Raw genomic sequence first — 12,976 nt, forward strand, 5'->3', positions numbered from 1 at the left:
AACCCATACCCGACCTCCTTGGAGATGTCAAATGCCAGCGAAAGAAACTAGCTCTATTTGCTGAAGCAAGTAATTACTAACTAGTCCCGTGAATCTCTTATTATTCTCATATTTTCAAAAAGATAAATTCCAATATACTCCTAAGATAAAAAAAAAAAAATAGTTATCCATCAATAAAGATGAAATTATCCTTGGTAGTTATCAATTCTATTATAAATACATTGACACCTCTCAAGTATAATTTATATTCTAATCTACTAAGACCTGTCAAAAATCCTTACTTAAGCATCGCAGGTACCACCCCCACCTTCTCACGAAAAATACTCGGCCGGCAGCACATCGACGTAAGAACAACGCAGCCTCAAAAAAAGTCTGAACCTCACGTTCAGGCCCAGAATCAGTATATGCAATTTGCATTGCACATACATGAATGGGTTTGCTACTTCCAAATTCACCTAACCCATTACATCAAATAAAAGAAACAGATCGAAAATCAGTGCTTCTTCATTGTTACGTTGTCGCGTCTCTCTTCATGTGATTTTAATTTGGCCTCTTAATCCAATATTGTCAACACACAATTTCAAGTTTTCTTATACATATTGCACAATAAAAGAACATTCACTTTTGACTTTGTGACTTGTGAGTGAAAAACCACATACAGCATGCACAACCAAAAATAATATACATTGCTCGTTTCTTACTATAATCACACACTGAAATGAAGTTATAGTAATATTAATTAATAATTATTCGATTGAAAAACCTTTATTTTAATTTGCTTCTTAGTTCTTACTATGACCACACACTTGTGGAACGAGGAATGAAGTGTGCCCACTGCCCACAACGCTTGCATGCATGCAGAAATGATGCTGCTAATAATGTTTTGTTTGGTGGTTGAAATGTTATGATCTTGAAGCGGTCCATATCCATGAGCCATGTGGGCTTGTGCTGTGTTGGTTCATGGACATAATTGTCCACCCCCTAGGCCCTTTGTCCGTTCATTCCTAGCAATAAACTCCATCATGCAATTCGATACATCTTATTCAATCCATTTGGAATTCGGATAATACTCCTCAACCTTTTCCTGCTCCATTTTAATATACAATCATGCTAGGTTATCAATTGGACTATCAACAAACAATAACCAATTATTAGTTGAGCTCTAAATAAACCAAAAAAATTATCCAAAATCAATTGAAAAAACATCCAAAATATAATAAAAATAAAAAGCATCTAAAATCATTGTACAAGAATTTTCAAAACCTAATAATAAAAATTCTAAAATTTAAACACAATAAAAACTCTTCTAATTATGATAAAAAAAAAGCCGCTTTGCTTTCGAATATTTCTTATACCTGTATTTCAAATGTTTAAATTTTAAAAGTTTCGAATATTTTTTTGAGGATGTACAATTAAAAGTAAATAAAAGTAAACTATTAACAAGAAACATAATTTTAGATATTTCTTATTCCTGGATTTCATATATTTAAATTTTAGAGATTTCAAATATTTTTTAGGAATGTACAATTAAAAATAAATAAAAACAAACTATTAAAAACGAATACATCATTTTGGATAATTTTTTATGCCTAACTTTTGGATGTTTAAAGTTTAGAGGTTTCAGATATTTTTTCTAGAAATGTACATTAAAAAGTAAATAAAAATAAACAATACCTTTAGATTTTAGATGTTTAAATTTTAGAAATTTTAGATATTTTTTATAATTTTGAATGTTCTTTTTAACGATTTTGAATTTTTTTTGTTAGGTTTTAGAATTTTTTTATATTATTTTAGATAATTTTTATTAAGTTTTGTATGTTATTTTTCAAAACATAAAAAAAATAAAAAAATATATTTAAAACTATTAAAAAAAACTCCAAAACTCAATACAAGCATATGCATGGCCACGGTTGAGTCGTGCCTGGTCCATTTTGTTTCACTTCCTCACGTGTGCACTATATGCAACTTGCATTGCTATTCCAATATCCAAGTGACAATGAAAGTGACAAGCTATTACTCCACACTTTTTAAATCTATAGCTTTTGTTTCACTTCTTATGTGAACTAATGGTGGTGCTCACTGTTTGTAATTTTCTTAAAACATGGCTATTTAATTAAAGAAAAATATTTTTTATGATATAAAAATAGTTTTTCTCATTAATCATTTTTTAATATTAAAAAGATATACATAAAATACTTATTATTATTTTATTATTTAATTTTCCCTACTAAATGCCTAGACAATTTGTACATATGTAACAGCCTTTTGCTTTGTTAGACACTAAAAAAGTACGCCTCTTAATTTGTCAACTACTCCTCAGCTACTACTATAACAGTATAACTAGTGGCAATAATAATAAAGCTGATGAAAAGAAGAAGAGGGTCACAGTTATTTATAGAAAAATGTTTAGAGACAAAAATTTGGAGGTTAATTAAACTGTTAAAGATAACTATAATTTGTCCTTTTTTTAGTTTTTGTTTGTATTTATTAATTATTATTAAAAAAATATATAATTATAAATATTACGTATATAAAATTATAAATATTAATTTAAATATAATAATTTTGAATTATTATTTTTGTAATTTAGATATTATAAAACCATTTCACCTTTGTTAAAACAATAGTGTTAACTACTGGTTGGTACTATGTACATACTATGTCGTACTATATAGAAGGAAGGTTTTAGGTGGTGCTAGAAACTTCAATGAGTGCCGCCTAAAATGTAGCCAGTCAATTAACTATTCCATCAGAGTATATACTCCAAAATTAAAAAAGCTAGTGAAATAATTAATGAGTAGTAAGAATCTATGGTACTATAGTTTTGGCTTATGTGGGCATTCCAGAGTGAATAGTTTAGTAGCAGTGGTAATTAAGGACACATCACGCGCCCACAAAAGAAATCAATCTAAGCATGAATGCATGTTTGTGCAGTGCTCTCACGTCAGAAATCAATTAAATGGAGAGAGGAACATGTTTTGAATCACTCCATAACCCTATGGGGGTGGAGGCCTCAACCTACTCATATAGCTCTCACTTATTGTCAATAGATGAACTTTCCTCCTATTTTAGACCACCCAAGTCTGTGACAATGACAAGGAGGTATTTTCATGGATAATTAGGCCCATTCAAATGTTTTTAGGAATTTTTTTAAAATAAATAATTTAATTATTTTAATTATCAAAATAAACAATTTATAGTGTATTTAACAATTTGTCATTATATTAACAATTTGTAAATACGTTACAAATTATTAAGGGCAATTTACTGAATTAAATAAATTGGCCCGCAAAATTACCAGAATACACATTTTAAAAAGTTGATACAAAAATGTATTTTTTTCATAAATTATATAAATCGGGATATCGCGGTTTACAAATGAACGTAATTTGTTATTGGGGTGTTGCGGATTACATTGGAGGAAAATCATCACATAAATTGTAAGGGTGTCGCGGTTTATGCGTGAATTGCCAACATGCATAAACCGCGACCCTTTTCGTTTCTGTATCCCCATTTTCTTATTCTGCATCACCATGCATCACTATGCCCTAGCATTAATCCCACTATATTACTTGATTCTCCCATCATGCTCTCTAATTTTCAGGTTATTCCACCTTCTTTTATATATATATATATATATATATATATATATATATATATATATATATATAGTTAATTTTTTCAGCGATTTTTTTTTATTATTTTATTTTAATTTTATCAAAAGATCAATATTTTTGGAGTATGTGATGTTGTGTTTATTTATTTAGTTTTATTTCTTTCAGGTTATGCCTTCTCTAACTATTGGCTCATTTCATTAACTAAGTTCTCTGTCTAACAATTATATAATATCAAATATGAAATAAATTACAATCGTAAAATAATTAATTGTATTTATATAGATCAACCATTAAAAAATAAGACTAGTAAGTTAATCTATTATTCACCATAACTCTCTTAATTCAGGTAGCATGTACTCAATACTAAATAAAAAAATTTAACAAATATACTTGTTCAATCCTAAATTTTAGAACTAAATTGACTATAAATTCAACAAATGTATTTCATGTTTGATATTATATAAAAATAAATTATAATTTAATAAAAAATTAAATAACTAAAAACGTACCTTTAATAAAAATATAAATTTATATTTTAAAATATTAAAAAGTTCATTTTAAAAATAGATTTTAATAAAAGATATTTTTGTTATTTTTAACATTTAAAAACAAGGCATAAAAAATTTAAATGTAAAAAATTGAAAATAAAAATTATCTATAAAAAATAAAAATAAAAAAAATCTTAACCTATTCTTAACTATCCCCTTCTATTTTTGTGAAACATCCAAGCTTATTATTGTTTAAATAGAAAAATTCAATATGATCATTCCTTATCCATTCTAATATTTTAATGGAAGTCATTTCGCCTACGAACAGTAGAAAAATGGCCACTGCTCTATTTTGTAGGCGTCCCATTTCGCAGGTGATCCGTCCGTTAGCTATAATTCGGCCCAAGTAAAACTATAAATCAGAATCCGGTTAAAATTAAATACACACGTGCTATATTAGGAGAACGTTGAGAGTATGTTTTTACTCTCCTAACGGATTTATCCTATAAAATCAAATAACTACGTGCCAACCCAGACGAACACAGTAATCTCTCCACAAATTTCTCTAAAGAAGAGCACTAAAGAGCAGTTATCACCCACTCAGTAACAACTCTACAATATTAAACTCATTAAGTAACCGCCTGTAGCACAACAATTCTATAAATATATCCACTCCTGACATAAAGGAGGTACGTTATTCATTCTCAATAACTCATATTTATCTTCTACTCTTGCTAACTTGAGCGTCGGAGTCCCTTTGCAGGGTGTCCAATGCCGCCGTCCTTACAAGAAGACGATGTTCCTTCCTCTCACTCACAAGGAAAACAAGTTCAAGTATCAACAGAACGAGCTATACATTGGAGTTCACTTTCACACAAGAACATTTGGCGCCCACCGGGGGACCGAAATTAAATAACCCCAAGAACCTTTTGTTATTATTTTTGCAGGTCCATAGCTGATCGGATCGGATCGGATATGGCCGAAAATTCGATCCGATCCGCATAATTTTCATCAGATCGGATCGGATATGATATCCGCGCTTTTTAGTGCGGATCGGATCGGATATCGAATATATCCGCATAATTAAACCTTCTCTTTTTAATCATATTTCTATGTAAAAAAATTCAATAAAAATATTTTTTTATACTTTTAAACTTATTTATTCCTAAAATATTTTTAATCAAACTCTTTCTAAATAACAAAAATAAAATAATACAATATATGAATACTAATTACTAACTAAAACATACAAACAAATAAATATAATATCAAACATATATATTTATTTATTTTTAATTATTATTGTGTGGATCCGCGGATCGGATAGGCGGATGTAGAGTATATATATTCGAGTTGGAATTATATTCGAGTTTTTAACCAAATTTAACAATTTTTTACAATATTTTTAAATAAATTTTTACAAATTTATCATTTATTCTATCCTTCCAGTGATGGTGAATCTTTTCTACGTTCATTTTAAATTCACGTATTACTCGTGAATGAGTATTCGCTTTATTCCTTATTTTACATTGCTTTGCCCTAATCATCATATTTATTATTATGCCGAAATCCTCTTTTTTTTCTTATGTTGCCAATTATAAATTTTTTAAACAACTTACTATGGTAATGACACTTTCTTATTGATTTTTAGCAAAACAGCATAATACATAACTACTTATTCCTATTGACACGCTAATAAGCTACATTTTTTCTTATTCTTTCTTGTTTATATTATCATTATTAGCAATTACTGCTTGTTCTTCAACTAATTACTCAATGTTCATGCTGTCTTATTCATGTTTTTTCCAATTATTCGGAATGACGGAGCTTAATTTTAATTTTAGCCAATAAATTTAGAATATGTATTTAACAAAATTTCTTCTTAATGTATTGGCAATTGGAACAGGACATGTTTAATGTGTCTTCAATTTTTCACCTTCAACTTATGAGAATAGATCTCGATCATACGTGAGCAAATTTCACTTCCTCCTCCACCAACTCAAACCGAGTTATAACTTATGAACCTTACCTATGAGTCGCCGTTGACATTTCTACTTCGGTAAAATTATATATATGTATAATCTAATTTGCTCATATAAATCTTTTATGTTAATACATCATAACGTCTTACGAGGTATCTACTAGGGGTGTTATCGGTTTGGTTTGGTTCGGTTTTAGACCAAAAACCAACCGAACCGATCTGTTCGATTTTTATATAATACCAACCAATCGGTTTGTTGTCTGCGCAACAATCGAACCGAACCGAACCAAAAGCGGATTGGTTCGGTCGATTTTTTCAGTTTTTAAATTCTAACTAATAGAAAATTAATCTTAGTAAAATGATGTTCAAAACAATCAATAAACTGAAATAATATTACATTACATTCAATTTCAACACAATTTTAACTCATTCCAACAACTAAACATAAAACAAACACATTTGTTAAGTCTAAAATTTCCATTTCAATGTATTACTAAACCACTTTTGTGGTTCGGTTCGATTTCTGCCGAGCCAACTGAAAACCGAACCGAAACGATCGGTTTGCTTCGAAAGAAAACAAAAAAAAAACCGATTTTTTTTTCGGTTTTTATTCAGTTGTAGTAAATTTCGGTTCGTTTTACGGTAAATTTCAGTTTGGTTCGGTAACTTACACCCCTAGTATCTACTATTCTATATATTCGAATTGCTTCATATTATGTATGTATCTTATCATTTCACATATCAAAATCAATCAATCAATCCATCGAAAAATAAAATTGGCTATTAATTAATCCGAAAAATGACTTTTTACCAATCAAAACAAATCTTTATTATTCACTCAATATTCAATAATTAATTGTTTTGAACAAGAAATTCGTCAATAAGTTGCTGTGGATTGAAAATATTCTCAAGACAATTGATTATTACATCCTCGGATCATACAATCAATTTGGTCAACGAATACATATTTTCGAACTTTTCAGTTCGCGTCAATCAAATACTATATGCCATCCGTGAAAAATTGTTCTCAAGCAGAAAAGTATCCCCCACACAATTATATTGATCGAACAACTCTTACCATTCAATTGGTTTTGAATAAATATTGACTAACCGGCTAAATTTGGGGGCTACATCTTTTTTATTCAGCTTTATTTATTTGTTTATCTATTTCATCTGTACCAATTTTTTTCATTTTTCTCTATCTAACAAGTTGAGCTTGGGGCTGCCATAATCACAATTCCGATTTATAGGTCGGAAGCTCATCCTGTTTAATTGAAATCTCTCTAAAAAAGAGCATTAAAGAGCAGTTATCACCCACTCAGTAACAACTCCACAATATTAGACCCATTAAGTAACCGCCTGTAACACAACAATTCTGTAAATATATCCACTCCTGACATAAATGAGGTACGTTATTCATTCTCAATAACTCATTTATCTACTCTTACTAACTTGAACGTTGGAGTCCCTTTGCAGGTGCCCAACGCCGTCGTCCTTACAAGAAGACGATGTTCCTTCCTCTCACTCGTAAGGAAAGCAAGTTCAAGTATCAACATCTCACTCATAAGGAAAGCAAGTTCAAGTATCAACAGAATGAGCTATACCTATGAGTTCACTTTCACACAAGAACAGCAGGTATATAAAAAGATAATCTCAATCTCCAATTTGCAGGCACCATGACTGAAATGATTCCACCGATGAGATGTCAGGCATGGGTGATGCACGGAAACTGGTGCAAACTATGCTAAAGTTAAAGGTTCAGGTTGAAAAAATTATTTATACACAGAAACCGCGAGATCCCTGCCGCGGTTTCTAGCCATTTTGGATATCAACATAAACCGCTACACCCCTACAGCGATTTTTACACGCAATTATGTGTAGTTTGGCTTCGAACGTAATCCGCGACACCTTTTGTTGAGTTAAGAAATTAACTAAAATAATTAGTGATGACAAACATTATTTTTGGCAAAATAAATAATTAGAGTGGTTAAATTAATAAGTACACATTGCTAATTATTTATGCTATGCTGCAGGTCACACTTCATTTTTGGCAGCCCAAGTTGAATGAATAACAAAACAAAGCTAATGGGCTGAATGGAAAGTAAAGCCCAAGTCATTCATATCAAACAAAGAAGCATAGCAAGGCACCGGGCCAAAAAGAGAAGAACCCGATCCAAGCTTGAAAGTGTTTTCAATTTCCCACCATCTTGCTCCAACCAAGGCAACGTTCCTCTCCTCTCAAATCAGGTCATATCAAGACTTCAGAAAAGTAAGAAAGAGAAAGAGCTTTTTCCATAAGCCTTTAACCAAAGAAGCAAGAGAGAGAGAATTGAAGCTTGAAGCACAGAAGCTAAAACTGAAATCCCAAGCTAAATCAAGCTTAAGAAAGGTAAATCATATCATCTTGCATGCATCAGATCTTCACCCTTTCTCCCCTACTCTCTGCTCTATCCGAAAATGGCCTTCAAGGGAAATCTATTCTCTGCCCTATTCTGCTGTGTATCTACGGTCTTATTCAAGACTTGGGGACCAAGTTGGTATTCAAGGGTTCAGATTTGGTTGACCATTGGAAAACAAGTTCGGTCACTTCTTCATGGCTTTCGGTCAAGTTGGAAAAGTCAGAAGCAAAGGTTACTCTTTGATGTTAAAAATGAAAAAGTGAATCTGTGAGTTGGTGAAGCTCAAGGCTCAAGGTGTTGACCTTGGATGAAGAACCAAGGAACGTGCATGAAGATAAAAAGGAGCTTGTTGTTCATACAGCAGTAAGGAGAGAAAACCAGTGAACCTGAAGTGTTTGTTCTGAGAAAGCTCTTTGAAGAAGTTCAACTAACTGGACAGTGTAACCTAATCAAAGGTGCATTCCGCCAGTATGAAGAACTGAATCAGAAGCTTGCTAATCTGGTTTTTCGCATAGCGCAGAGGCTGTTGGTGAAGTCAATCTCCTTCATGTTTTCTGATTGTAATGTACTTTTCTAAGCTTATCTTTCTGTAATTTCTTGTGAGAAAAGGCAAAGTGAGAAAGCTTAAGAAAAAGCCATGAGTGAAAAGGCTGAGAGATACACTTGAGAGAAAAGCCTAGAGTTATTTTCAGATTTCTTTAGGTTGGTTAAGTGTCTTGTATCTTATTCCTGTTTGGTATCCCTTTCTTAGTTGGGTTAGCACTAAGAGAAATAGTTAGGTGTTAGCATAACCAATGTCAAGTTAGGTTAGAACTTGAATGTGAAATTGGTGTATGTAATACTGTTAACTATAGTGAAATTCTTCCATATTTGTGGAGGAGACTGGATGTAGTTTGCATAGCACAAAGCAACCGAACCAGGATATATGCTGGTGTAAGCTTTTTCTTCTCTGTCATGTTCTGTTTTCTGTTTTTCATGAGACAAAAATAAATTGTCTCATAAATTTCCGCTGCTGAGTTCAAACAGAATCAGATTTGTAACTTCTACTAAAAGGGTCAAAACAACAACTTAAAAAGAAGGCATAGATTCAACCCCCCTTCTCTAAGCCTACTACTACCTTCAATTGGTATCAGAGCTAAGGTCTCAAGAATCAAGCTTAACCGCTTGGAGCAAAGATCCAATGGCGAACAACTTGGGCACAACCACAGTTGCCTACACCCTCACTGAAGGTCAGTCAAACAACCGACCACCTTTCTTCAACGGGAAGAACTATTCCTACTGGAAAGAAAGGATAAGGATCTTCATCCAATCCATTGACTACAACCTATGGAAGATCGTTGTGAGCGGTCCAAAGATCCCAACAAAAACAAGTGCTGATGGAGTGGTGACTCCAAAAGAAGAAGCTGAATGGAATGAAGATGATAAGAAGAAGATAGAGATGAACGCGAAAGCAATCAACCTTCTTCACTGTGCTATCAGCTTTGAAGAGTACCGGAAGGTGTCTAGATGCAAGACAGCCAAAAAAATCTGGGAAAAACTCCAGGTTACACATGAAGGCACCAAACAAGTCAAAGAAACGAGGATTGATATGCTGCGAAAAGAGTACGAGATGTTTAGCATGAAGGATGGAGAAAGTATTGATGAAGCATTTGAGAGATTCTCAATCATAATCAACAACCTTGATGATATGGGTACAAACTATGCAGAACAAACCTTGGTGAGAAAACTCCTTAGAAGCTTCACAAAAGAGTGGGAAAACACTGCCACTGTCCTAACCAAAAGCAACAACATAAGTCCAATAACCTATGATGAGCTGAGAGGAAAACTCCTTGCCTATGAAGCCACACACACAAACACAGACTCAAAGAAAAAAGGAATAGCCCTTAAGTCACAAATAGAACCGAAAGAGAGTGAGTTAAGTGATGGTATTTCAGATGACGAGCTTTTGTTTTTTGCTAGGAGATTTAGAAGGATGTTGAAGAGCAAAGGCAAATACAAGGGCTCAAGTTCAAAGGAGCACAAGATAGACTTGAGCAAGGTGACATGTCATCATTGCAAGGAGGCTGGACATTTCAAGTCACACTGTCCAAAGCTCAAAAAGGAGGACAAAGGAAAGAAGGAAAGGAAGAGAGTACTCATGGCAGCTTGGGAGGATCTTGAGAATGACTCAAATGAAGAAGAAGAATCTGAAGGAGATGACAAGGACTGTTTCATGGCTGGAAACAACAATCTCGATGAGGTAAACTATTATGATTTGACCATTGAGGACTTGCATGCTATTATAGATGATCTCACCTCAAACACCTCAAAACTGCTTGATAAATACAATGAATGCAGATCTGAAAGAGATGTGTTAAGAGCTGAAAATGAGTTTTTAAAAGAAAAAGTGAAGGAAACTGAATGTGCTTTAGACATCATTGAAGAAAACAGATTTCTAAAATCTGAACTTGAAAAATTAAAAGGAAAGCACATTGTGGATCCCTCACATGAGTTGATTGCTGAAAATGAAAGATTAAATGACAAAATTAAAAGGCTGAATGGTGACTTGGCAAAATTTGCACAAGGTTCTAGTAACTTGGATAAATTACTTGCAAGTCAAAGACCATTGTTTGAAAAATCTGGTTTAGGATACATAGCCAAGGAAGATGCTGTTTCCAACACTTCCTCTATAAAATTTGTGGCCTCTTCATCAAATACTAAATCCATACCAAATAAATCAGGTATCGGATATGCTTCCACTTGTGAAGAAAAATCTGATGAAGAATACACAAATAAAACTGAAATCTCACCAAGAACTGGTCTGAGTTCAAACCGACCAGGTTTGGGCTATGTTTCGAAAAATGAGGTTGTTTTCAAGAAACCATCATTTTACAACAAAACCTCATATTCGAAAGGCAATAATGTTCAAAAAAATTCTGGTGAAAATACTTTTGCAAAGAGGAATAACTTTAATAAAAATCAGTTCGTTAAAAGAAATGCATCTCCTCCAAAAACCAGAAAATTTCAAAGCTTTAATCATTTCAAGCAATATAACTCACATCAGTTTCAGCAACGCACTCAAGAAAAACATTGTGTTAATTGCAAGAAATTTGGTCACTCATATGTACAATGCTTCATTGAGAAGAGAGTTGTAGGAAACAAAGTCTACAATGTTGTTTGTGATTTCAATGCACTTGGGCAACCAAGATGGATTAACTTCAAAGGATCCAAATTAATTTGGATACCTAAGGCTACTTGAAACTCATCATGCAGATTTGCCTAGCATCCAAGAACAAAAAGGACATGTGGTACATGGATAGTGGATGTTCAAGGCACATGACTGGAAGGTCAACCTACTTCATCAAACTAAATAAGTATGATGGAGGTTTTGTGACCTTTGGAGATGATGGTAAAGGTAAAATCATTGCTGTTGGAAAAGTAGGTAATGAGCAATCTACCTTCATTGATGATGTGCTTCTAGTTTGTGGTTTAAAGCACAATCTTTTGAGTATTAGCCAACTGTGTGATTTAGGATATCTAGTTGTTTTCAAAAGACTTGAATGCTGTGTTGTTAATGAAAAAACAAATGAAGTTATGTTTGTTGCCAAACGTTTCAATAATATGTATGGACTTACTCTAGATGAACTAAAGGATCAAAATGTAGCTTGTCTTCACTCTAAAGAATCTGAAAAGTGGTTGTGGCACAAGAGATTGGGCCATGCAAGTATGTTTCAAATAAACAAACTTGTAAAGAAAGAGTTAGTAAAAGGTCTTCCTTTGATTAAGTTTGACAAAGACATCACTTGTGATGCTTGCCAAATGGGAAAACAAACAAAAAGTTCTTTTAAACCAAAGGAAGACATCTCTACTAAAAGACCACTTGAGTTGCTACACATTGATTTATTTGGTCCAACAAGAACTCAAAGCCTAGGTGGTAAACATTATGGTTTAGTAATTGTGGATGACTATACTAGGTTTGGTTGGGTTTTATTTCTTGCACACAAAAATGAAGCCTTTTCGGCCTTTGAACCTTTTTGCAAGAAAATTCAAAATGAAAAGGATTTGAAAATCTCTTCTATAAGAAGCGATCATGGAACTGAATTTGAAAACAATTTGTTTGAATCCTTTTGTGAGGAATTTGGAATATCTCACAACTTCTCTTGTCCAAGAACACCACAACAAAATGGTGTTGTGGAAAGAAGAAATAGAAGCATACAAGAGATGACAAGAGCCATGCTTTGTGAGAGTAATGTTCCAAAATTCCTTTGGGCTGAAGCGGTTAACACAGCTTGCCACATTTTGAATAGAACAATCATAAAGAAATTTTTGAAGAAAACCCCTTATGAACTTTGGAAAGGCTACCCACCAAACTTAGATTACTTGCACATTTTTGGATGCAAATGTTTTGTTTTAAACAACAAAGAAAATTTGGGAAAATTTGATCCAAAGGCTTATGAGTGCTTGTTTGTAGGATATTCCACAACTAGTAAAGCATATAGGGTTTATCATCAA

This window comes from Arachis hypogaea, chromosome 1 (assembly GCF_003086295.3).
Source record: "Arachis hypogaea cultivar Tifrunner chromosome 1, arahy.Tifrunner.gnm2.J5K5, whole genome shotgun sequence".
Classification (NCBI taxonomy): Eukaryota; Viridiplantae; Streptophyta; class Magnoliopsida; order Fabales; family Fabaceae; genus Arachis; species Arachis hypogaea.